The following is a 24,835-nucleotide window of genomic DNA, read 5'->3' as shown; positions in this document are numbered from 1 at the left end:
GGCTTAGAGGATCTTCAGTCTTCCTTGGGGCATGCAGGATCTTTATTTTTTTTAGTTGCAGCATGCAAACTCCTAGTTGCGCCATTTGGAATCTAGTTCCCTGATCAGAGATCAAACGTGGGCCCTCTACATTGGGAGCATGGAGTCTTTTGGCTACTGGACCACCAGGGAAATCCCTGAGCTATATTTTAAAATTTAATTTTGGTCTCTAATTTTTAATTTTAAAATTGCTTTAATTTGCAAATTATCAAGACGTACATACAAACTACGCTTATTAAGTTTTAAATGTTTCTTCTTGTGTTTTTATACAAGATGTTGGAACACACAAGAAGTAGCAGTAACATATGACTGCCGAATTCTCATTTCCTCTATTCTTAAAAAGTAAATTTTTTGTCACATTGGTAAGATATGAAAATATACTCTTTGTTGGAAAGGGTGTTTTAATGACGTGGGGATATATGAAAGAAGTGGCAATATATTGAGAGTACACAATTATGATTAATTATGTAGTTTTAAATTAAAAGATAGGGGGAAAACTGACTATCCCATTCGAAATAATACATTACTGTCTGCAAAGACCTCATCTGGGATAATTTTGTTGATCAGAAAACTAATTAACCTGCTTGTTCGCTTAAGGAAAAAAACTGGGTACAACACACACTCTATTAGCAGATTTCATTACATAGATTGTAAGTCCTTATTACTGAACTGAGAAAATCTCAATTTTTTTAGGAACCAGAAGTGTTAGGAAGGGTCATTATTTTTTCGTTAAATAATACACAGCAAATGCTTTTTTCTGGCTTCTCAGAGAATTCAAAGTGCATTAGTCAGACTTGCAGGCCTTCTCAGATGCACAGTTGAAGCAATTTTCATCATAGACTGAGTGTGGATAGTTTTCCTAAATCTTGATGATGTGTGTGATGCAATGGTGATGCTTCAGTGAAGGGAGTAGGCTGGGGAGAGAAAAGTGCTGAGATGAACCCTGGCTGAGTCCCTCAGCCTGTGGTGTAGACAAGTCGCTAGTATATACAGGTCCAAGTATCCAGAGAGTGCCTTCATCCCACGAGAAAAACTGTTGATTGAAATTGTGATGAATTGAACTGGTGCCTAAAGTTAGCAGCATTGTATTGTGCAGTTAAAATTTTGTTAAGAGGGTAGAATTCATATTGAGTTCTTACTACATGCATGTACACATGCATGCACACACACACCTGAAACCTGAGGGAAGGAGGAAAATTTTTGGAGTGATTGGAGTGTTAATAATTAAGTGTTAATAATAATCAAGGTAAAATAATTACCTTGATTCAGCTCATGCTTTCACAGATGTATTAATACATATGTCCTAACTCATCAGGTTGTATACATTAAAAATGTGCAGCACTCCAGTATTCTTGCCTGGAAAATTCCTTGGACAGAGGAGCCTGGTGGGCTATAGTCCATGGGGTTATAAAAAGTTGGACATGACTGAGGGACTAACACTTTCACTTCACTTTCTTACATGTCAATAAACCTGTTAATCACTAACCTAATAAAAATTTTAAAAGTAAATTTAATGACATCTAATAACAACAACAAAACAACAGGAAGCAAGTTCAAGTGGCCATGAAATATATGAAAGCATATTCAAATTGAGTTGTGGGTAGTTACATGCTTAAAAAATTTCAGTGTGACTTTTTGCCCATTTGGCCCAAATTTTAAAGCTCAACAATTTCTATCATTGGAAATGTGTGCTTCAGGGCCTTGATGGTAGAAAATTTGAATCCGTGCCTGTGGAAATTCTAGCAATATCTACTCAAAACTGCATGTACGTTGGTCCACGTACGTTGGACTTCCTTCCCTGCGGTCAGATCGCTTAGACGTGAGGACTGGGGATTTGAACTCTCATCCCGCTCTGATTCCAGGGACAAATCCGGCCTATCAGAGGTGGGGGTGCCCCTACTGCCAGTAGCAGGAGGTCTCTATCACTGGTCTTGTTGAGAATTGCTGACAGTTTGTGGTAATAAAAAGTTGTCCAACTTTCAGTCAGTTTATCTGCTTCTTAAGCTTCCCTGGTGGCTCAAACAGAAGAAGAAGCTGCCTGAGATGTGGTAAACTGGGGTTGGATCCCTGGGTTAGGAAGATCCTTTGGAGAAGGGAATGGCAACCCACTCCAGTCTTCTTGCCTGGGAAATTCCATGGACAGAGGAGCCTGGTAGGCTACAGTCCATGGGATTGCAAAGAGTTGGATATGATTGAAGCGACTGACACACCTAAGCCCGCTGCAGTGAATTCCCCACCACCCCACAGGTGTTAATCAGCTAACAAGGAGACAGTAAATACCCATGGATAGCAGTGTGTCTGACTATATTAGCCACTACCTGGAAAAAACAGGTACCTGCCCCAAAGCACTGGTGTGTCCCCCGCACACAAGTCCACAAATGTCTTTGCAAGAAATGCAGTTGAAAATACGCTAATCTGAGCAAACCAGGTGAGGAAAGCAGAGAAGATCATCACGGCCGTAAACCAGGTTCCAGTGAACCAGCCAGTGCGGGAAGGACACACTTCTGTTCCTCAGCCCCTCTAGTGAAAACCGGCCCCTGGAAATCACAGGACATTTTGTGCTGTGCAGCTCAGTGATAAAACAGAGTCCAGCAGTCAGAGCCTGGGGATTGACGAGGGAAAATAAAACAATGGATAATGTGTGGAGGAGTATTGAGTTCAGTTCAGTCGCTCAGTCGTGTCCGACTCGTTGTGACCCCGTGAATCGCAGCACGCCAGGCCTCCCTGTCCATCACCAACTCCCAGAGTTTACTCAAACTCATGTCCATCGAGTCGGTGATGCCATCCAGCCATCTCATCCTCTGTCATCTCCTTTTCCTCCTCCCCCCAATCCCTCCCAGCATCAGGGTCTTTTTCAATGAGTCAACTCTTCGCATGAGGTGGCCAAAGTACTGGAGTTTCAGCTTCAGCATCAGTCCTTCCAATGAACACCCAGGACTGATCTCCTTTAGGATGGACTGGTTGGATCTCCTTGCAGTCCAAGGGACTCTCAAGAGTCTTCTACAACACCATAGTTCAAAAGCATCAATTTTTCGGCACTCAGCTTTCTTTATAGTCCAACTCTCATGTCCATACATGACCACTGGAAAAACCATAGCCTTGACTAGTTGGACCTTTGTTGGCAAAGTAATGTCTCTGCTTTTTAATATGCTTTCTAGATTGGTCATAAGTTTCCTTTCAAGGAGTAAGCACCTTTTAATTTCATGGCTGCAATCACCATCTGCATTGATTTTGGAGCCCCCAAAAAATAAAGTCTGACACTGTTTCCACTGTTTCCCCATCTATTTGCCATGAAGTGATGGGACCAGATGTCATGATCCTAGTTTTCTGAATGTTGAGCTTTAAGCCAACTTTTTCACTCTCCTCTTTCACTTTCATCAAGAGGCTTTTTAGTTCCTCTTCACTTTCTGCCATAAGGGTGAGTCATCTGCATATCTAATACATATTGTATTAGGTGTAACTTTTGGATATTTGCTTAGAAGTTTCTGTACTGTCTTTTCAGTCTTCTAAAAACGTGTGTGTGTGTGTAGGTGCTGAAAGCAGATCCTTTCCTCCAGGATGTGTGCTATTAGCAGTCCCCTAACCCTCAAAGAGCCTTACTCATCACAGAGGCTGTACTAATTTCATTTTCCACAGTGCGTATTTGAATTTGTAAAGAGATTCCATATACAGTTTTCCTGTTTCACCAAGAAAGTAAATATACAGTTGTCTTCTCTGTACTGTAAGCTAAAGAAATTAGCTGCTAAAATTCCCTAAATTTAATTAAACAGAAGCGTCAGCAGTTTCTGACAACCTCCACGGGGGATTACTGCTGCTCAGAGCAAGAGTGATGGACTTAGATGCTAAACTGATAACAGTGTCTGAGACCTCATCACTTGCTCTTTTTTCATCGTTATGGGGGAAAGGGAAAGGTTTGAGTTGAAATGAAAAAGAACTAAAAGAAAGTGTGAAAACCTTCAATCACCCATCTATTGTTCCTTTTATCTGATTCCCACTTCATAGAAATAAGTGATCATAATTGACATTTTTCTGTGTTGAATCTTTTTAGCTAGAAACACCAGTGTCCAGGTGGATTTATAACAGTATGATTACTATTATTCCAGGGCTTCCCTGGTGGCTCAGATGGCAAAGAATCCACCTGCAATGAGGGAGACCTGGGTTCGATTCCTGGATCAAGAAGATCCCCTGGAGATGGGAATGGCAACCTACTCCAATATTCTTGCTTGGAGAATCCCATGGATAGTGGAGCCTGGTGGACTATAGTCCATGGGGTCACAGAGGGCCAGACATGACTGAGCAACCAACACACACACACCATCATTCTGAAGTGTGAGCTTCATTGATAAGGGCATGTGTCTAGAATCCTAACAAGTAAGATGCCTTTTGGATCAATGGGTTAAAATTCTTCCAGTATTTACTTTTACTTAGTAAAATATGGTGCATTATTTGGATGACAACTTTAAAATTTGTTTAGGAAGTGTGTGTGCACACTGTGCTTATATCTGTAATTCCATAGCTCTTAAATATTTTCATCATTCATTCCTTACCATTCACTTTCCTTTTACGTGTATCTATTCTAGCTGCCAAAATATATTCTACACTTATGGAAGGTGGCATCTCCTTTTACAGTCTCTTCATCTTTCTAACACTTGTGCAGAAATCAGTAGGGGCTTAAATGCTCTAGCAAGATTTTGTGAAGAAGGCTGTGCCTGGAAGATTAGACATCAGTTATTCCAGAGAGGTTGCAATGAACAAGCACATGTCATCTGTGGTAATCATGGCACTGAAGAAGTAAATGGAAAGTCTTGTTTAAATCAGGAAATAATTTGGATAAGTAAAGGGGAATCATGGTCTGAGGTTCCTGAATAACAGAAGAAGGCAGTTGCCTTTATCCTCAAATTCTTGATGTGGCAATTAAACTTTCATAATCAATGTTTTGGGAGGATTCCTCCAAACATACATAGTAACACTGAGCAGAAAAAATTGTGGAAAAGGCAGACAAGAGGAAATAAATGAGATTATCAGTTATATGAGGTAATAAAACCCTGTGACATGTAAGACTGGACTTTTCCCCCATTATTTAACAAACAGAAAAACTAAGGAGAGAGTGGTTAAGTGCCTTGAACCAAACAATTATTCCATAAATTGTAAAATGCTCTCTGCAACTAACTTCACACAACACACAATTAGTTAGATGTGCCAAGTTTATAAGCTGTTGAACAATTTGTTTAAAACATGCTTATTATAAATGTGAAGTAACTGGCGTTTTGTGTTTGGTATTTCATATGTTAGCAGTTCTCATCTGTGTGCTCAGTTCCTTAGGGCACTTAGATACTCTCAGACAAAAAATGCGTGTATGTGCTTTAAAAGAAAAAATAGCTTGCATCCAATTTTTAAATATCAACACAACCCATTAAAGATAATGCTATTCTAAGTTGATTTTCTCTTCTTGCCTTTCCCGTACTTTTCCATCTCTAATTATGCATCTGTTTTGGTTTCTCTAAAGAAGCATTTTGCTCTGAGCTAATTTTATTAGTCAGATTTTATCTGTAGGAGTTTACTTTTTACATTTACTTACCTCATAGCTCCCTGGGGACTCCTATCCTTGTCAGCATCTTGGAATAAACACCAGTTGTGGACCAGACTTACCTATGTCTCTCCCTTCTTTCCTTCTTCCCTTCCCTCCCTTTCTTCCTTCTTCCCTTAATTCCTCCCTCTTCCCTCCCACATTCTCCTATTCCTCCCGCCCTCTCACTCTTGATTTTTTCCCCCTCTTTTTCTTATGCTACCAACAACATCACTATAGAAACAAAAAAGAGACAGCTGTGCTCTGGATCACTCCATCCTGAAAGATCAACCACCTGCCTCATCACCATGCCAGGCAGAGCAGACAAGCCTTATTACAGAACCCAGAACAGACAGAGCCTTGTTACAGAACTGGAACAGAGTCCATTTGTGATTTCAGGAGGTTCTGAGATACAGTTTATAGAACTTTTCAAGCTAAGGCATCCTCCAAGATAAAACAACAAATCTGAAAGTAGAGAGAGAATTATTAATATTCTAATTCATGGATGAAAAGGGTGATCATGAAGAAACAGAAAATCTGAGCAGCTCTGTAGTGAGTAAGGATATTTAGTCAGAAATCAAAAATATCCTAAGAAAGAGATGCTCAAGACCAGACAGCTGATGAATTCCAATAATTGTTTAAAGAACTGGTACCAAAAATACAAAAAAAGAGAAAGTAGGTCCACAACTTAGTCTACAATATTAATAGTTAATCACACCAAAGACTTGAACACAATCTAAAAGACTAGTAATAGGAATTTGGTTAAATAAAGTATAGCCCTTTCATAACAAAAAATAAAAGAATGTATTTATCAAATGAGAAAGATGCTGAGGAAGAAGTATTATTAGTACTTAAAAAAAGATGCGAAGATGATATACACATATGTGTAAACACATGTGTTTATTTCTTGACTGGGCATAAGTATGTGGGTATGGGACAAGTTCATGAATGATTCTCATTAGCTACTTTTATATAATCATTTTAATATTCTTCTTTATTTGTGTTTTCTTCTGTGCTCTTAGTAAATTTAAATGGTAATCTAATTGTAATTTATAGTATTAATAGCTATAAATATGAGCTGCTACAGGCCCACACTCCCTTATCTCTAATTCCCAAACCCAACTGTCTTTGACAACTGGAAGTTTTTTTGTAATTCACTGGGGACATTAATGGGCTGAATTAAATGAGGCTATTTATGAAAGTCTCTCTGCACCCACTGAGTGCCAATATCTGCGTGTTTCCCTGTGGAGATATGAATGTGCTTGATTCTACACTGCACACTCAGACCTTCCTGAGGCCTTACATGTTATCAGTCTCAGGCAGTGTATCATCATTCTAACCCCCCCAATTCTAAGCTTTGGAAGTCATCTGACTCCCAGGGTTTCATAGAAGGAATTCTGGCTATGCGCCAGCTTCCCCACCAGTACAAATGCTCCTGTGTAGTAACTGAAGAAAGAGAGCAAGTTAGTATTCCCAAATTATTTTTAAAAGGAATAAAAATATTTATCACAACTGAGAGGAGAAATGAAAAATTCACCATTTTACTTGAATGGCTCAACACTCCTCTCTCAGGAATCAAAGTAATTGTAGATGAAAAATCATCTAGGACTTAGTATACCTGAGCAACAGTGTCTACATACTTGACCTATTTGACATTTGTAAAACAGCCAGTCCCTCAACAGCAGAATGCACATGGATTATTCACCAAGTTAGGCCATATTCTGAGCTATAGAACAGCCATGGAAAATTTAAAATAACTGAAATAATTCAATGTAATTTATCTGGCCAAAAAAAAAGGAAGAAGAAGAAGAAATAAAACAGAAGGTATCTGAATAGCCCTTAAATATTTGAAAATTTAAAAATATAATTTTAAATATCTCATGAGTCAAAAAGGAAAAGATAAAGGAATGTAAAAAAAGAAGATACTTTGCATTGGATAAACACACACACACACACATATACACACCCCTCAAAGAAATGTCTAGGATGTCTTCTCTCTTCACTCCTAATCCATATTGTGCTTGAGGTCCTAGTCAGGGCAATAAGGCAAGAAAAAAATATAAACTTCAAACAGTTTGGAGAGAAAGTCACAAAACTATTTCTATTTTCAAACAATGTAATTAACCACACAGTACTTACCAAAGGATCTACACACTCTTACAAAACTAATAAGTAATTTGATCAAGTTTTAGGATACAAGGTCAACATACACAGAAACCAGTATCTTTTCTGTATGTGATCAATAGATGATTAGAAAAAAAAAATAAAAGCAGTGTCATATATATTACTGTTGTTATTGCTTAGTCGCCAAGTCATGTCCGGCTCTTTGCAACCCCATGGACTGCAGCGCCAGTATCCCCTGTCTTTCACTACCCCTTATGACAGCACCAAAGCCCCTAAGACCTGGACAATCATTCCACAGAGTATGCATATGGCCTCTGTGTTGAGAATTGACTGAATCCAGGGAGAGATGGGCCATGTCTATGGATCGGAAGACTAAACATTGTTAAGATGTTAATTCTCCCTGTATTGATTTATTGGCTCAAACTAATACCAATCAAAATCTCAGCAGGACTGCTGAGTAGATGTTAAGAAGCTGATGCTAAAATGCATATGACAAAAAACAAAGGAATTAGAATAGTCACAAGAATTTTTAAAAAACAAGAACAAATGAGTAGAACGTATGGTGCCTTATTTCAAGAGTTGCTGTGTAAGCCAGTCCTCAAGAGAGTGGGTGTTGACAGCAGCAGAGACACAAAAATCAATTTTTTAAAAAATGACTTCTGTGTGTGTTTATATATACAATGGATTTACAACAAAGATACATTAGCAATTTAATGAAGAAAGAGTATTCTTTTCAAAAAACGATGTGGGAGAACTGAGCAACCATATGCAAAAAGACCCCAAACTTTTGAAATATAACTTCCATGACATAAAACAATAATAAAATACTAATAAATAACTATTAAAACTTTGAAAATAAAATTAAGACAACATCTTTGTGACCTGGAGTTTGGCAAAGATTTCAATGATATGACAGAGGGCATGACCTATACCTGAAAACATTAGTAAATTAACAGAGGAAATCAATGTTAGGAGTTAATTTGAAATAGTGGCCTGTTTATTTTTTTTTTTATAGATGTTTGTTGAGTGTTTCCTATATACCTGGCAGTGTTCTAGGCATGAAAAAAGGTTTCATCAAAATGAAAAGCTTTTCTTATTTTAAAGTACAGTTGATCATATGAGAAGTTAACCATAGGAAGACATGCATTTAACATATGAAGAGTTACAAACTGGGAGAGAATGTTTGCACAATGCCCATCTGAGGAAGGACTCATGTAGAGAAAACACAAAAGTCTCTCAAAACACAATCAAAAGGAAATGGATGACCCAATAAAAAAGGGGGCAAATAATTTGAACAGACAGCAAAGAAGAGGAGCAGGCAGAACAGGAGCACTTGAAAGGCTGGTACTCATCTTTGCTTGTTGTTGTCGAGATACAAGCAAAACCACAAAGTGATGCCACTGCATACCTGGAAAGATGACACACAATGCAGAACAAACATGACTGCACTGAGTACAAATGCCCCCACGGGCGTGGAAGGGAAGGGAGCTGGTAGGGAGGCAAAACAGCACAGCTGAAAGGACCAGTCCACAGGTTTCTTTTCCAGGTACGTCTCCACTTCTACAACTTAGCACTCTTACTGTTCATACATTTGACTGTTACTTAGCTTTGAATGCAACATCCTTCAAAGAGGTGTCTCTGACCACAGCACCTGTTTAGCTCTCATTCTCCATCCCTCTTGTTCTGTGTGCGTTTTTTTGTGTATTTATTTAGTTAATTTTTGTTTGTCTTCATAATACTTCTCACTCTGTGTTTTTGTCAGTTCATTTAATGACTTGCCTGTTTACTCTTGTCTTAGTTCCAGCTGCTCTAAGAAAATACCATAGACAGGGAGGCTTATAAACAGAAAAAAACAATCTCTCACGGTCTGGATGCTGGCAGTACAAGGTCAGGTGCCAACATAATCTGGTTCTAGTGAGAGGCTGCTTCTAGGCTGGCAGGAAACAGCTGGCATCTCATCATATTCAACACAGCAGAGATGGCGAGGGAGCCAGGTCTCTGGCATCTCTTCATAATAGCCCAGGAAGGGACTACCCAGATGAAGTCCACTGGCCTCTAGGATCGTCCTGTTTGTCAGTCAGAGCTGATACAGGCATTTGCCCCTGAGCCCAGTCAGGCAGGATTTTCCATCTTTGCTGGGACAGGAGATTCTGAAGGTCATTTGGTCTCATGGTAACGTGCTGCTTTTGGAACCAGGTCAATAGCTTGGCGTTTTGTTGGTCTGGAGTTTGTCATCAGTCCCCATCCTGTCTTGGGAAGGTTAGTGAAGTGTGCTGCGCTTCACTTCTGTCAGGACAAAAGTGTGTCATTTAGCAGATTGTTATTGTTGCTGCCACTGGATGGCACAGACTGGAAAGATGAATGTGTTCCCAATTAAATATCCTAAAGGAGATTTCTTATAGAGAATATTTGGCCAAATTCTTTGAAACCCACTTGTTTAGTCATCACACAACTCAAACCATACCTCCTCGCCATAGACCATATAAAACTGGCCAGCCTTTCTCTTATAGCATGTGAATAGTTATTTGGTGATTGAATCTCAACAGATGTAGTCAGGACTTCCCAGGTGGCTCAGTGATGAAGAATCCTGCCAATGCAGGAGACACAGGACACTCAGGTTCAATCCCTGGGTCGGGAAGATCCCCTGGAGTAGGGAATGTCAACCCACTCCAGTATTCCTGCCTGGAAACTTCTATGGACAGAGGAGCCTGGTGGGTTACAGTTCATGGGGTTGCAAAGAGTCAGACATGACTGAGCACTGAACATGCACAGGCACATATGCAGTCAATTGAACAGTCATCTGAGAAGTTATGGAGCACTGGGATAATATACACTGTTCTAGTATAAATATACTCATAACAGTGTCTTAAAGAATTTCAGCTATAAGAGCTTTTAATTCTGCCAACCACCCCCCTTTCTTTGTATCAGACAAATGATTCATCTCTCTGTGGGAGCATTCTAGAGTCTCAAGACACAAGTGCTGAATCGTAGTAAACTGCAATATGGATAAAGTGATGAGAGGTCTCACAGGGAACCTGAGCTGGGCCAGAGGGTCCTGACAGCCACTCTTGGTTCATCAGCAGATGCTTGCGATAAAGTTGGCAATTACTCAAGTCCTTGGAGTCACAGGGAGGACTGACAGAACTGCTCATTTTTGAAATTAAAAGATAAGTTTTATCTTCATCATGGTGAACTGGTCAGCTGAACATTTCAGCAATTGGGAAGGAATTGAGACAAACTGTCAAATAAAAATTTGCAGTCGTCTGGAAGAGATCAGGTGGTGGAGGACAGTGAGATGAGCTCTGTGGGGGACAAAGGAGGACAAGTCTATTTAATTTCCTCCAGTGATGGAGGGCCAGGACCCCGGACAGAGGAGAGACAGATGTGGTCTGTCTGAGAGGGAGGAAGACTGCACTGTGCTGCTCGTAACCCTCCTCAGTTCAGGAGGAGACTGTGTTTGCTGGGCGCAGGGGTGGGGGATGGGGGGTGGGAGAGGGCATCAGTAATTCTGAGGGAAGGCAGCAGACTGCACAGGGAGGGTGTCTCTGGGGAGGGGCTGAGCCTTTGTGGGACTCTCCAGAAGACCTCATTCACACGCGTGAAGCCCAGGTCTCCCAAGGTCCCCAGGGCTCCAGGAGACACCAACAAGCAAGTTAAGTTACTGACTTCAATCTAAGTTATGAAAAAAAAACAGCCAAAAAGATGTTTAAAAAATTCCTTTCCAATTTATAAAATTATATAACATGATCTCTGTAAGTACACAGTTCCAAGTTCTCATCATTTTCCTAAATCTCTCAAAAATGACACGTCTGGACTCAGATTAGGTGTGTGTCTCAGTTGTGTGAGAAGCCATGGGGTGACTTGCTGGTTTACAGTGTGGAATGCTCTAAGGGCCATAGGGTAACACGGACATGTGACGTCAGATCCCTGGAAGGTTTCTCCTGCAGCAGGATGTCACAGCGAGGGGTTAACTGTGCGGCGGGAAGTGTGACTGCTTGAGGCTCTGCTGGGCTGCCAGTCCTCCACCTGGAGGTGAGATAAGATTCCACAGTTTCCTTGAAAGGCGGAGCCCAGGTGACTTGAATGCACACAGCTAACATCCATTAATTCTTATTGATGCATCCTTCTTTCTTTTCATACGCTAATCCTCTTAATCAGATGATGATCAGTTGGGTTTTGCCAAGGGCAGCTCTATTCTAAAGGTGACTTCTGCATATTGCTGCTGCCAATCTGTCTCACAACGTGGAGTTCCTGGTGGGATGGTGGTTCATGTGGTTCCTGCTACAGGTCACAGCACTGTTTCAATAGCTTGCTTCATCTCCCTCACATTCAGAAAAGGAAACTTGTGCCTGAATCTCAGCCTTACCGTATACTGCGGTACAGTCATGCCTCACTGCCATGGTACCAGCACCTTGACCTAGGATGTCCAGCCTCCAGGGCTGGGAGAAATGACTGGCTGGCCTTTATAAGCAGCCCCGCCCATGGTATTCTGTGATGGCAGCTGGAATTGACTAAGAGAGTATTTCCTAAGATAGAGACCCCGGCATCAAAGGTTGATTGATTAGACCAAACATGCAGTTGAAATGCTAACCTGGACTTCTCTGGAGGCACATATGTGTGTCTGCGCATGCATGGGGTATCATGTGTTTATATGAACATGTTTAAACATGCCTTAAAGGTTGCTGCAAGAGAGGAGGTGGAGGAGAGGAGAATAAGAAGATGACCAGCACTGTTGAGAGCGTCTTGGCCTGGTGATGGGAAATCAATTTGTACCATGAACTTTTCTTTCTTCTCGAGCTTCCCTGGGATTTAATATGCAGCATGGCACGAGGCTTGTCCCCGCATCGCGGAGACAGACACTTAATTTGGTAATAATGTGCACACGCTCCTCCAGCCTGCCAATATTTCATTCCAGGGAAAGGCTTTCCTCCTGAGGGGCTCTTGGCTGCAAATGAGCAAGAAAGGGAAATGTTCTGGCCAGGCCCAGCCCACGGAATAAAGGAAAGCAATCGAGTATTCAGGCAGACGGAGGTGAACCTGGGGGCAGACTGATGCCTGAGCACAGCCCTGGGACATGGAATTACCCACTACCCTCCGCCCAGTCCACAGATACCGAAAACAGCATGTGAGGGCAAACAGCGGCCACAGGAGGATAATGTTTCTGGAAGAATGGACCACTGATTCAACCAGCCTTTTACCTATCCCTTTCGTTTGATCTCTTTTGGAGAGTTAATTTACACACATCTCTTCTGGAGAGTTAATTTACACATGGATAATCGAGGATGCGTTTTCCTGTCTCCAGGGTTAATATAGGGAAATAACCTGAAATACTGCTGGACGGCTTTAAAACACTAACCAAGGTGCCTTTCCCATCTGGCCTCCATGACTGGGCACATTTTGCACCGAGTGACTTAAGACAGACTAGAACAGTATTTCCAATGGCATGGATCAGCCTCACTGGAAGAGTTAATGATGGCAGGAACTTTTGCAGAAATTTGTAAGAGAATAGTACAAGTTATGACCGTATCCTGAGCATTCTTTCACAAAATGTGTCTCATTTGGTCACATAGATGCCCTGGTTTTAATAGGGCTCACACAACTTAGAAAACTATTTTTCAAATAGATTTGACAAAGTCTTAATCAAAAAGGCCCTCAGCCTAATGAATTCTCTGAAATTTTCTGCTCTTCTCTCTTAAATTATATTTGCAGTTGAGGGGAAGTGTTGTTCAACAAAACATCAGAGTCTCACGTAGAACATGATGCTTTTTTTTGTATTTTCATTCTAGCATGGATCAGAAAGTCCCTAAATGCATCTCATTTTTCAGTCCCAAAGTGCATTTGTAAGAAGTGTGTCAGAAACTGCAAGAGTGAGCCTGGCAGTCTAGAGAAGTGGATAGGACCACTCATATTAGAGCAGGACTTTCAGGCTCCTTCTGCTCTTTGATTTGCAAAGAACTGTGTGATCTTGGGAGAGTTGCTCAGCTTCTCTGAGACTCATTTCTGACCTCAGATGAAAGATTTCAAGTTTCATTTTCATCTTACTTTGTATTATTCTTATTGTTAAGAGCAATCCCAAATCTATGTGTTATTGGATGTATTGACCTGGAAGATCTTCAATGTTAATTAAATAGATAAAATATTACAAATGGAATATTTCAAAAGAGCTGCCAAAAGTAATGTTTCATTAACTCTGCAATGGATGGTTCACCCATTACACTCAGAGATCTTGTTGCAAAGAACACTTTTTTTTACTGTGCTGTTTTGCACTGCTCTGTCTACGACACCCGCCTCACATCCTAGCTTTAGAAGCATCCCTGTAGGGCTTGGAAGGCAGGCTCAGGAGGGCGGTCCAATGGAACATGAATCCAGGTGGAGCTGGCCTCACTGCCTCTCCTAAGAGCCCTCAGCAAATGGCTTAGTCTTTTGAGCCTGAGTTCATCTGACTGAACATTGAGGATAATAATGCCTCCCCGAGCTATTGTGAGGGTGACCATCCAGCCGATCTACAGCACAGGGCATGGAGCTGCCACAAACACATTCCCTGGCTTCAGCACTGTCTCCCTTGGGTCCTTAGAAAGATGGCCATGTGAGGAAAGGCAGTGTACAAGAGAAATAACACAGAGGCGTCTAATACAAAAGTTTTCTGCCTTACCAAAATGACATTATAGGAGCTGCCCCAACCCACACAGAAGGAAAGAGTTAGTGCACAGAAGACCACCATCAGTTCAGTTCAGCTCAGTTCAATCACTCAGTTGTGTCCAACTCTTTGCAACCCCATGAATTCCAGCACACCAGGACTCCCTGTCCATCACCAACTCCTGGAGTTTACCCAAACTCATGTCCATCGAGTTGGTGATGCCATCCAGCCATCTCATCCTCTGTCATGCCCTTCTCCTCCCACCCCCAATCCCTCCCAGCATCAGGGTCTTTTCCAATGAATCAACTCTTCGCATGAGGTGACCAAAGTATTGGAGTTTCAGCTTCAGCCTCAGTCCTTCAATGAACACCCAGGACTGATCTCCTTTAGGATGGACTGGTTCAATCTCCTTACAGTCCAAGGGACTCTCAAGAGTCTTCTCCAACACCACAGTTCAAAAGCATCAATTCTTTGGTGCTCAGCTTTCTTTATAGTCCAACTCTCACATCCATACATGGCCACTGGAAAAACCATAGTCTTGACTAGACCGACCTTTGTTGGCAAAGTAATGTCTCTGCTTTTTAATATGCTATCTAGGTTGGTAATAACTTTCCTTCCAAGGAGTAAGCATCTTCTAATTTCATGGCTGCAATCACCATCTGCATTGATTTTGGAGCCAAAAAAAATAAAGTCTGACACTGGTTCCACTGTTTTCCCATCTATTTGCCATGAAGTGATGGACCAGATGCCATGATCTTAGTTTTCTGAATGTTGAGCTTTAAGCCAACTTTTTCACTCTCCTCTTTCACTTTCATCAAGAGGTTTTTTAGTTTCTCTTCACTTTCTACCATAAGGGTGGTGTCATCTGCATATCTGAGGTTATTGATATTTCTCATGGTAATCTTGATTCCAGCTTGTGCTTCCTCCAGCCCAGCGTTTCTCATGATGTACTCTGCGTATAAGTTTAATAAGCAGGGTGACAACATACAGCCTTGACGTATTCCTTTTCCTATTTGGAACCAGTCTGTTGTTCCCTGTCCAGTTCTAACTGTTGCTTCCTGACCTGCATATAGGTTTCTCAAGAGGCAGGTCAGGTGGTCTGGTATTTCCATCTCTTTCAGAATTTTCCACAGTTTATTGTGATCCACACAGTCAAAGGCTTTGGCATAGTCAATAAAGCAGAAATAGATGTTTTTCTGGAACTCTTTTGCTTTTTCGATGATCCAGTGGATGTTGGCAAATTGATCTCTGGCTCCTCTGCCTTTTCTAAAACCAGCTTGAACATCTGGAAGTTCTTGGTTCACATATTGCTGAAGCCTGGCTTGGAAAAATTTTTTTTTCTCACTTATTTTTATTAGTTGGAGGCTAATTACTTTATAATATTGTAGTGGTTTTTGTCATGCATTGACATGAATCAGCCATGGATTTACATGTATTCCCCATCCCGATCCCCCCTCCCACCTCCCTCTCTACCCGATCCCTCTGGATCTTCCCATTGCACCAGGCCCGAGCACTTGTCTCATGCATCCAACCTGGGCTGGTGATCTGTTTCACCATAGATAATATACATGTTTTGATGCTGTTCTCTCGAAACATCCCACCCTCACCTTCTCCCACAGAGTCCAAAAGTCTGTTCTGTACATCTGTGTCTCTTTTTCTGTTTTGCATATAGGGTTATCATTACCATCTTTCTAAATTCCATATATATGTGTTAGTATACTGTAATGGTCTTTATCTTTCTGGCTTACTTCACTCTGTATCTGGCTTGGAAAATTTTGAGCATTACTTTACTAGCGTGTGAGATGAGTGCAATTGTGTGGTAATTTGAGCATTCTTTGGGATTGGAAAGAAAACTGACCTTTTCCAGTCCTGTGGCCACTGCTGAGTTTTCCAAATTTGCTGACGTATTGAGTGCAGCACTTTCAGAGCATCATCTTTCAGGATTTGAAATAGCTCAACTGGAATTCCATCACCTCCACTAGCTTTGTTCGAAATGATGCTTCCTAAGGCCCACCTGACTTCACATTCCAGGATGTCTGGCTCTAGATGAGTGATCACACCATCACGATTATCTGGGTCATTAAGATCTTTTTTGTACAGTTCTTCTGTGCATTCTTGCTACCTCTTCTTAGTATCTTTGCTTCTATTAGGTCCATACCATTTCTGTCCTTTATTGAACCCATCTTTGCATGAAATATTCCCTTGGTATCTCTGATTTTCTTGAAGAGATCTCTAGTCTTTCCCATTCTATTGTTTTCCTCTATTGCTTTGCACTGATCACTGAGGAAGTCTTTCTTATTTCTCCTTGCTATTCTTTGGAACTCTGCATTTAAATGGGAATATCTTTCCTTTTCTCCTTTGCTTTTCGCTTCTCTTCTTTTCATAGCTATTTGTAAGGCCTCCTCAGACAACCATTTTGCTTTTTTGCATTTCTTTTTCTTGGGGATGGTCTTAATCCCTGTCTCCTGTACAATGGCACAAACCTCCGTCCATAGTTCATCAGGTACTCTGTCTCTCAGATCTAGTCCCTTAAATCTATTTCTCATTTCCACTGTATAATCACAGGGGATTTGATTTAGGTCATACATGAATGGTCTAGTGGTTTTCCTTAATTTCTTCAATTTAAGTCTGAATTTGGCAATAAGGAGTTCATGATCTGAGCTGCAGTCAGCTCCCAGTCTTGTTTTTGCTGACTGTATAGAGCTTCTCCATCTTTGGCTGCAAAGAATATAATCAATCTGATTTCGGTGTTGACCATCTGGTGATGTCCATGTGTAGAGTCTTCTCTTGTGTTGTTGGAAGAGGGTGTTTGCTATGACCAGTGCATTCTCTCGGCAAAACTCTATTAGCCTTTGCCCTGCTTCATTCTCTACTCCAAGGCCAAATTTGCCTGATACTCCATGTGTTTCTTGACTTCTTACTTTTGCATTCCAGTATCCTATAATGAAGAGGATATCCTTTTTGGGTGTTAGTTCTAAAAGGTCTTGTATGTCTTCATAGAACCATTCAACTTCAGATTCTTCAGCATTACTGGTTGGGGCATGGGCTTGGATTACTGTGATATTGAATGGTTTGCCTTGGAAATGAACAGAGATCATTCTGTTGTTTTTGAGATTGCATCCAAGTACTGCATTTCAGACTCTTTTGTTGACCATAATGGTTACTCCATTTCTCCTAAGGGATTCCTGCCCATAACTCAGTGAAACTAAGCCATGCCGTGTGGGGCCACCCAAGACGGGTGGGTCATGGTGGAGAGGTCTGACAGAATGTGGTCCACTGGAGAAGGGAATGGCAGACCACTTCAGTATTCTTGCCTTGAGAACCCCATGAACATTATGAAGACCACCATAATCTACCATAAATCAGCCATATCCTTCTTCATGGTGAACTCCAGGGAACCGATGATACAGTTTCTAAATAGCTGCAAAAATATTTAGGTTTGCTTTATTTTATTCATTTGTGGGGCAGGGTGGTATATGTCAAATTATGTTCCAAGAAAATTAATATAGCTTTTAAAGTTAACATTTGAAGCAAGTCAAATACTTGATGAAAAAGTTGTAAGATTTGGGAGAAGTATCACTGAAATAAACAGAAACATCAAGAAGGGGCATATTTACTGCAAGTCATTTTGGTGATTAAACTATTCCCATTTTGGAGTAGAGAACTATTTTACCAGGTCCTAAAAACCAACCATCTCTTTATGTACCCCTAGGGTGCACTTTCTGTAATATTAGCCCGTCAGTCAGTACTTAGATTGAAATGTTTGATATGAAAGATGGCCGTTTACCAGACTGGCACCAAATGAACAAAGATTGCAGGCTATAATGCCTTTTAAACAAAATTGCAGTGTAAGTCACAAAATTTGTAGCATTCACTGTTATGAGGAGAAAATAAATTGCTAGCTTGTAAAGACTGGTGATTTGACACAATGCAAATATTTTTGAATGCTTCTAGCCCACCACCTTAATCTTTCTAGCCTATTTCCTTATAGAGAGTACAACCAGGAACCTAACAAATCTTAAACGGGAGCTTCAGAGTAACAGGTGGGCTCCGGCAAAGTGCTCATGCTGCTGCTGCTGCTAAGTCGCTTCAGTCGTGTCTAAGTCTGTGCAACCCCATAGACAGCAGCCCACTTGGCTCTGCCATCCCTGGGATTCTCCAGGCAAGAACACTGGAGTGGGTTGCCATTTCCTTCTCCAATGAAGGAAAGTGAAAAGTGAAAGTGAAGTCGCTCAGTCGTGTCCGACTCTTCGTGAACCCATGGACTGCAGCCTAGCAGGCTCCTCCGTCCATGGGATTTTCCAGGCAAGAGTACTGGAGTGTGGTGCCGTTGCCTTCTCCAAAGGTGCTCATACTTAACACCAATTAAGAATAACAAAAATTTACTCACAGGAGAAACAGTATGAGTCTTCTCTGAACATCAAGAAATCTGACAAGCTCTTTTAAATTGAAAAACCAGGGACACAAATTGCCTTGAAAGTCATGACTCTCAAGTTTTTGGTTCAGCTTTTGGACAGTTATTCATGGAACACTTGGCTACAATTATTGCCACTGTGGTTCAAAAATCCTTAATGTGAGGGTAACTGTTGTAGGCAAGAGATCTCTTTAAGGAAGTGTATGTGCTTTATCTATTTTCATAAGAAAAATAAACAATCAACTTCAGAAAATGTCATTTGGGCCTTAAATTAATGCTTTAACTAAGATAGAAGTTAAAGGAAACATATTTATCTGGAGACTTAATGTCTATGATCAGAAAGAATAAGATAGGAAAATGAAATCCTAAGAAGAACCTCAAACCAGTCTGCTTTACCTGGAACCATCTTCTCTGCATTATAAAATTTACAATAAAAAAGCAAGTATTTTAATGACTTCGGATTCTTAGGGGGACCAATCAATAAATTGATAGTTAGTATTTATTTTTAACATATTTTACTTTATAGCAGTTTTCGTTTCACAGCAAAATTGAATGGATAGTAAGACATGTTCTCATGTCTTAGCCCCTCCCCAAATGTGCACAGCCTCCCCCATCACCATCCTCTCCAGATGGGATGTTTGTTGTCACTGATGACCCTGCACTGACTCACCATCATCACCCACATTTCCAGTTGACATCTGGGTTCACTGTTGGTGCTGCAGATTCTATGGGTTTGGACGATTGGCCAATGGCATAGATCCACCATTAGAATGTCATACAGAGAAAATTCTTTGCACTAAAAATCCTTTACTTTCCACCTGTTCATTTCTCTTCCTCGATCCCCTGACCCTCACAATCATTCATTTTTTTTATTGTCTCCAAAATTTTACCTTTTCCAGAACGCCACAAAGTTGGACTCTTACAGTGTGTAGACTTTTTGGATTGGCTTCTTTCACTTAGTAATACACATAGAATGTACATTTAAGTTTCATCCACATTTTTTTGTTGTGTATTCAGGCAATGTTATGACCCTGAATTTAGTAGTAATTAAAGTAAGAATACCAATATCCTTGGGCTTCCCTTGTGGCTCAGCTGGTAAAGAATTTGCCTGCAATGCAGGAGACCTGGGTTCAACCCCTGGGTTGGGAAGATCCTCTGGAGAAGGGAAAGGCTACCCACTCCAGTATTCTGGCCTGGAGAATTCCATGGACTGTATAGTCCATGGGGTTGCAAAGAATCAGGCACAACTGAGCGACTTTCATTTTCACCAATATCCTTCCAAAAAGTTATGAAAAAAAATCTTACTGATAATGTTACCACCACTACTTTTCAGAAGCATTTGTATGATTATCTCAAAGCCAGAGGTCAGAACCCAGACTTCTGAATTCTGACCCTAAACTTTTGTAAAAGTGCTAGGACCTGTCTTTCTCTAAATAGATGCTAAAATTCTTACAACAGTGTTTATTCTAAACACTAATCTTGATCTCTTTTCCTCACCACAGTTTGACATTATTTCTCATCAAAATCATCATAAATTTAAGTATTAAAACAAATTTGATTTTATGAATAGGAGAGTGGATTATTACAACCACTCACCTTTATTTTTTAAAACTAGTATTTTCATTTAAAATACGCTAATTTTTAACATGATAATTGAAAATATAATGATTCTTTTGTAAGAACTCCCAATAAAGGAATTATATTTCTTACTTTATTCCTAGTGTAAAAAAGTTTAAAATGGATTACATTTATAATGTCTTCAATTTCTGAAGTGATATTAAGTCATTTACCAGGTCAGAAAATTGATTTGGTCCTCTGCGTTCCCTTAGCCTCAATCATGAGAAATAAGACTTCTGATACATTCAGTTCCCATCCCTTGCAGCACTATTCTGCTTGACTATGGTGAAAATATCTCATTCTAGCAGAATACCATGGGGTTTGCCAGCAGGTTCCAATAAGTCAAGGCATTCATGGCAATTGATAAGTAACTCTAAGCGTTGCAATTGGGTTTAACTCACTCTACCTATGTACAGCTAATTCCCAAATGCAGGGCATGTCATCATTATGTTACTGTCAGCTTTGTCCAGGAAGCAGTAGGAGAGCTCATCTAATAAGTAGTAGTAAATGACTCTTTTCGTGTTATTTTTTAGTAATGACTTGAAACGACTTGTAAGTTTTAGTTTGTTCTCAGTCTCAAACAAGGTCCAGATCCCATCGAAGACCAGTAAAAATCAACAACCTTGGAATTCAGATGTCAAACAACATTAAACTCATGCTTTGTTCTTGAGTTTGAGTGTTGGGGCTTTTCCAGGGGCTCAGCAGTAAAGAATCCACCTGCCAAAGCAGGAGACATGGGTTTGAGCCCTGGGTTGAGAAGATACCCTGGAGAAGGAAATAGCAACCTGCTCCAGTATTCTTGTGTGGGACATTCTGTGGAGAGAGGAGCCTGGTGGGTTATAGCCCATGGGGGTCACAAAGACATGGACACAACTGAGAGACTAAGCATGAGCACATAGAAATGTGTTATTTAACAAGGCAATCCTGATAGAAAAGGAACCTTGGTTCTGTGTGGTATATCCAGGCTGTTAAGCCTGGGATATACGATGTAGGCAGTGCTATGAAAACCAGCAGTTTAGCCACGTGGTGCTCAGTCTGAAAGAAGGTGAAATACTCGGGTCCCATCCACAGGTGTGCAAATAATGAGGAGGTTAGTAGAAGTCATTTCTGACCTCCAGGGGTAACATCATGGATGAATGAGAAGGAACAATGCCTGCTCAAAGAGCTCCTAATAGGTCATGGACATGTGAGGAAAATGATTTTGAAATACATAATGTTTTATATGAAATGTTAAAAAATTAACCGTCTCCTCAGTCTTTTTCATAAACTGAATCTTTCTTATCTAATTGTTTCATGTAAGGAATTCCTAAGGGAAATTTGACAATGATTCTGACAGAACCCAGACATGGAAAAGGGGCCTGGTCTCTCTCTCTCTCTTTAGCAGAAATAGTGCTTTAATCAGAACATAGACAGCAGAGGACCATAAATGTAAAAACAGTTAATATGTCCTTTGTTGAATGGTCAGTGTTTCATTACCAACAGGATTCTAGCCCTGAATTACCATCCCTAACTCTGGACAAAAATATATCAAATATGCAACAACCTATCATGTCCATGGTGATACATCCTGTCCAGATGTACCCCTTTCCAGCCCCCTCCCCAACTCCATCTTATATGGAGCTCTATCCAGAACAACCCCCACTGGGACCACCCTAAGCTTCCCCTTGGCTGCACTGAGGTGATGGACCCTGACTTTGACCATAACTATTGGTCTGTTTCTGGAAGAATCTGGTAAACTTCAAAACTGATGCTTAAAACTCAGAGCCTAAAATGACTTGAACATATGAAAAAGCTCAACTCAAGCTTATACAATAAATAAAATGGAATATTTAATTTGATGCCTTACTGCTTTCATTTTCACCAAAGAGCAGAATAAATGAAATGAAGGCCAATTTCAACTTTCTTAAAACCTACAAAAATTGAAATGAGAGGGGAAAATGGAGATTTGATTTTTTTTTTTTTTTGGTCTGCTTCACAAGCTACCTTAGCTGTCAAGGTTTGTTTTCACTCACATTACTCTTTAGCTTTGGATTCATCCTATACTTGGAACAGCCTGTGGTGAGTGCAGAGCAAATGGGAGCTGCTGGTATGAGTTGTACACGTTCATCTGAATTTTACAGACTCTCTCCCAGGCATCAAGCTTCCTTCGCAATAAAGAACAGTGGTTCATACTGTTTTGAAAAGAAAACCATGTTAAGACCTTTTGTAGGATGTCTATTGGAAATGCGTGCCCTATGTTGTCGATTTCATTATCATGTTAGAAACACTTTTGCCCCTGGTGCTTCTCCTGGTCCTGATTGTTAATTGTTGTTATTTTGCAGAGTAAAATATTGATGACATTGGTCAAAAAGATTGACAGCAGCATGAATTGTTATTAACCAGACTGTTGGTTGCAGCTTACATTTCAATGCATTCTAGGATGAAGCAGAAGCCCTCCGGGGAGTGAGTCTCTTTTTCATTCTCTTTTCCAAAGAGGCAGAAATTAACTCTTTCACAACTTTCTTTGCAATTGTCCCTTATTTTCTGTTTCCTTTGAGCAATTAAAGCACCAGGTATTGATTTTTACCTTTAAACATAAAGGGACTCATTATTCACCAAGGTGGAGGTTGGAAATTATCCTCAAAGCTTGAAGTAATCAAACACACAATAGTTCTTAAAGAACCAAAGGTGGAAATGATAAGGTCGACCTTGGGAAGCCAGAAGAAGCAGAGTATCAGGAGAAAGGTGACCTCAGCACAGAGGGAAAGCCACTCCCTCTTCACACCCACCACAGATACCCTGACAACAGGAACACAGATTGCACAGTCTCAATCTTTTGGGAAATGTTCATCTCTTGTATCTCCATGCAGCCAATGAAGTCTGACTACCAAAGCCTCTTCTGAATGATCTTGTCATCCATGGCTCATAATAGTGTATCCTTATGGTGCAAATTAGTATGGATTACTTTCACACCTGTGGGATGAATTATCTATGAGGCCATTTATGATCAATATGATGAACTGAACAGTCACACTGGAGTGAGAGAGATAGAAGCCACATGTCCTGGGGTGAAGAAAAAATTCCACTAACTAATATCACCATTTTCTTTCTTAGACTCGATCTTATATCTCAGAAATAGAAGGCAGTGAATCTTCTTGAAGGTATTTCCAGGCATATTAGTCAAATCAACAACTATGGCCAATTTTGAATCATATGGAGATTTTGTAAGCTATGGACTATTTCACCAACTATTAAACTTGTGAGAGCAGTGTTGGTGACTGACAAAAGTATGCAGTGCCAGACGTCTCATCCCTCAGCTGGTTATCACTTTGCTTGTTAATGTCTTCGTTGCCTTGCCCTTATATACTTTCTTTTTTTTTTCTCTCTCTTAGATACTTTCATGGTTTCCTCTTTTATACCTGTCCTTATAAAATCACAAAATGATACATCTTGGTGTGTTAGACCATGATCATGTCTGATCCTTGGAAGCATTAGTCTCTCAGTCATGTCTGACTCTTTATGACCCCACTGACTGCAGCCCGCCAGGCTCCTCTGTCCTTGGGATTTTCCAGGCAAGAACACTGGAGTGGGTCACCATTTCCTTCTCCAGGGTCCTTGGAAAGCCCTTGGCAAAAGCTCCCCTCTTTTACATATAGGAAGCCCTTATGTTGAGAAGTCCATCTTACATTCTTACCTACACAAGAGACTAGAAATAAGACTGCATGTGTTGGTAGTCACAGGTGGATAAATGGTTGGGTGAGATGTGTGTGCTGCTAGGAAGTAACTGGTGAGTCTTCCTGGGTTGTGTGGGTAAATTCATGGATTGGATCATCCAGGGCCTTTCCAACCAGATGGGACTCTGACTCCAAACGGGTCACCTAAGAAAATCTTCCTAAGGAAATCTTGAAAGAGTGGGTGAGGGAGGGCAGCACTGGGCCCCTCGTGAACGTCAATACTACACTGTCCTTTGCCTTATCTTGTGGAAGTGTATCCTTGTTGACGTTAAGTAGACCCTTGGTGCCACTGAAGTGTGGTCGGATCACCCCCTTTCTACTCATCTCTCAGCTTTGGTGTGGGCATTTCTTAATTTGTCCAACTGTACAGTCACACTGTTGAGCTTGTCTATATCAAAGTCTTCTAATTACACTTCGGTTTTGTTTGCAAACATCAGTACTAGTCTCCAATTTGGAATATCTTCATTTTACAAAATGTTCCTTACTGACACAGCCAAGGACTGTTTGTTGTATAGCTGCATTAATATATTGAAATGATTTCCTGAACTGAAGCTCCCTGAAGTGTTGGAGTCAATCAGAATCACCAGCGGTCATGTGGCATCATTTCATGGCTTATGAAGAACATAATCACATGTCAAGAAGAATCTCTCAGTAATTTATTTAAACAACGATCACATTTGTGCTTTCTCCATTCGTTGTGTCCCTAGTAATTTAACCTGCAGCGT

This window comes from Cervus elaphus, chromosome 23, assembly GCF_910594005.1.
Source record: "Cervus elaphus chromosome 23, mCerEla1.1, whole genome shotgun sequence".
In the NCBI taxonomy this organism is placed as follows: Eukaryota; Metazoa; Chordata; class Mammalia; order Artiodactyla; family Cervidae; genus Cervus; species Cervus elaphus.
Note: the sequence above shows the minus strand (reverse complement) of the source record.